This window comes from Microtus ochrogaster, chromosome 26, assembly GCF_000317375.1.
Source record: "Microtus ochrogaster isolate Prairie Vole_2 chromosome 26, MicOch1.0, whole genome shotgun sequence".
Taxonomy (NCBI): Eukaryota; Metazoa; Chordata; class Mammalia; order Rodentia; family Cricetidae; genus Microtus; species Microtus ochrogaster.
The window spans coordinates 14,258,010-14,261,750 of NC_022025.1; positions in this window are offsets into that span (position 1 = coordinate 14,258,010).

Genomic DNA, 3,741 nt, shown 5'->3' on the forward strand with positions numbered 1-3,741 from the left:
CACACACACACACACACACACACACACACACACACACACACACACACACACTAGGATCTAATGTATTCCATTCCTAGCTGGCCTCCAGTTCCCTATATAAGCTGACTAGACCTTGAATTCTCTGGGGTGTTTAAATTACAGATATGCACTACTATATCTGCCCTATGGGGAGCTGGTAATCAAACCCAGGGCTTCATGTATGACAGGCAAGCTCACTACCACTGAGCCAAATTCCCAACCCCTAAAATCAAACATGTGGAAACTAATATGGATCTTTGTCTTTAACCAAGAAAGCTCTATTGATATTAAAAATAAGTTTTACTGCTATTTAGGCCACCCTGGGCTACACGAGATTGAATCTCTCTAAAAGAGAAACAGAGCTCACCACACAGCACTTGGAATCATGTGCCTTTAATCCCAGCACTAGGGAGGTGGAGGAGGAAGGAGTGATATGGCTGGGTGGAGGGAGGGATATAGGGCAGGAGGAGACAGTAGCTCAAGGCAGTCCAAGGTTTAATGGAGACAGATGCACTCTGAGGAGACAATCTGAAGACAAGATCGCCTCTTTGATCTGAGCATTGGTAGAGATAAAAGAACTCTCTAGTGTCTGACCTCTCTGCTTCTCTGCTCTTCCAGCATTAACCCCTATATCTGACTCCTTTTTTTTTATTATGTAGACCAGATAGCATTTGTGCTATCACCACATGAATAGTCCATGCTGCTGAGGTATCTCCCACTCAGCTGGTGTTTAATGCTACACTGTTTAAAAAGGAAACAAAACAGAGAAACAAAAGAGAAACAGAAGCACTGTAAGTATTCAATGCACTACTTCACAGTGCAGTGGTCAAAGTTTCAGTTTCATGTTACACTATACATTGTTGCAGCATTCTGTTACCGAGAAAGCATTTGTATGTGAAGGGACTCATTTCATTTCCTCTCCACAGTAAACACACAGAGCTGTTATTACTGTGTCGTTCTGTAGATACAGACAGCCAGGCTCAGTGAACTTAAAAGGGCCCCATAGAGCTTCATTAGAGTAATAATTAGTAGTTGAATGCCTAGGATGTGCCAGAGACAGATAGTAAATGACAGCCAAAACTGAACTCAAATCTAATAGTTAAACCTACTGTCAAAAATGTTGTTTTCAGGGCTAGGAGACAGCTCTGTTGCAGAAGAGCATGCCATGTACACATGAAGACCTGAGTTCAATACTCAGAACCCATGAAAAAAAGCCAACTATACTGGTCTGCACTTGTAATCAATACCAGCACTACAGAGTGATATAAGGAACCTTGGGGCTCTCTGATCAGCCAATTTATGTCTGTGTCTCAGAGGAGGTAGATGACATTCCTGAAGATGTCACCCAATATCAATATTAATATTTTGATGCTATTATTAAGTTATTAATAGGTATTTGTGTCCTCTAACTTCCACATGCATACAAACAAATATGCATATGCAGGCATGTACACACACTTACTTAAACACATCGGCACACACACGTACATATAGACACACATTCATGTGCATAAAATATTCATATACAAATTAATAATAAACATAACAATGATATATATATATCCTGAATAACATTTGAAAGGTAAATTTGAAATATTTGAGAATAACTAAGAAGACTCTACTGATAAAGGAATCTTGAAATGGGACTAGCCTATCAAAATCTACTATAATGCTTTCATAAAAAAAAAACAATAAGAAAAAACAAAAAAGTAATGAAATCAGTGGAGAGAAAAGAAAAACCAGATATACAGACAGTCTGATAGCAGAGGAGGGAAGAGTTTATTTAATATAGACAATATAAGTACAGCAGGCTAGTCATGTAGAGAAAAATCACAAACTTCATTTCTTACTTCTTTAAGCACACTGAAGTAAATATAGATTTAAGTTCAAAAAGCCATTGGTTTGCATAAGTGGATAGAGGCAATATTTAGAAGCCATTAAGTAAACTAATAAACAGAGTCTATATAATGATTTAAAAGACTTTTGGAGCAAAATATATTACAAACATTATGACAGCAAATAAAAATATAGGCTTATTGTGTGATAAATGCCATTCTACATGATTAATATATCTACATCCTATCACATGAAATAAGTGCTATTTTCAGCCAATTTCACATGATGAATGTATGACCTCATAGTACACAAAAAATAGATAAACTTAGAATTTGAATATAGACAGTCTAATCCACAACTGGTCATTAAGTCACCCCTCAGATAATCCGTTGAGTAGGAAAATGTATACACAACAGTTATGGGCACTGATATACAGTGATTCTATAGACTATTGGTAATACCTAGACTAACAAAAGACAAGCAGCCAGTTAGACATCGAGAGATTATACAGATAGCTGATTCCCAGTGGGAATCCACTGGACAAATGCAAATAAAAGCTTAATGTCACATTTTAAGGAAAAAAATAAATTCTAGTAAATGATTCTGCACTTTTTTTCCTTTTGAAACATGTCATCAGGGATAGTAAGAGTGTCTTCTCAAAACAAGCCACATGGGTCTGTTAACTGGGTCTATCTAACGTTTTTCAAGCGCTACTTACCTCTGTTAGAGAATTTCAGTCCTGGATTGAAACGCTTTGCTTCTAAAGGCATGTGTAGTACTGGGATGATAATCTAGCAAACATGGAGGGACGGTGTTGGAAAGTACATCAGGTACCTTTATTATTATTATTCAGATCAACTCAGTACACACCATTTTTTACTAGCCTGAATCACAGACCAGGGAAAATATGTGTGGCACCCATGGTATTGAGGGACAGCAAGAATGTCACTCCTTCTAACATTTGAGTGTAGAGAATCCAAAACAAGTCATAAGGCTTGGTGTCAAACGCCTTAACCATCTCATCTGACCAGCAAAACTTATTTTTAAAGATTTCTTTAGTTTCATGTACATGAGTGCTTTGCCTGCATGTATATGTACTGTATGTGTGCCTGTATGCATGTATGCACTCTACATGTGTGTCTGTGGTAGTGTCGATGTAATTGGCCCCCATAAGTTCATAAGGAGTGGCACTATGAGGAGGTGGTCTGGCCTTGTTGAAGTAGGTGTGACCCTGTTGGAGGAAGTGAGTCACTGTGGGGGCAGGCTTTGAGATTCCTCTTGCCCAAGCCTCGCTCAGTGGGACAGACATTCCACTTCCTGTTGCCTCTGATCAAGAAGAAGCCAGCACCGTATCTGCCTGCATGCCACCATACTCTTCTCCGTGATGATAATGGACTAAACCTCTGAACTGTGAGTGAGCCACCCCAAATAAATGTTTTCTTTTATAAGAATCGGTGTGGATGTGGTGTCTATTCAGCAATAGAAATTCTAACTAAGACAGTGCTTGTATGTTTGTATGTGTGTACTGTGTGCGTGCCTGGTGCCTGTAGCAGCCATAAGAGGGCTCCGGATCCCCTGGGACTGTAGTTAAGGACCGCTGTAAGCTACCATGTGAATGTCGGAAACCAAGCCTAGGCACTCTGCCAGAACTGCATGTGGTTGTTAATCAGAGTCATTGTGCCAGACCCCAGTTCAAAATTTTATATGTCAAAATTATCGTATGCCAGTCCACATTAAATTTAGTGTTAGTGATTGTGTTGGGAAAGTACTGTACTGTGAAAAGCCATTTGTAATCATCTAAATTAGGCTTCTGAAGAAGGTAGACCTTGATCACACAAAGCCAGAGATGCTGATGGTAGACTATAGCCAAACCAGTAGGTAGATGAT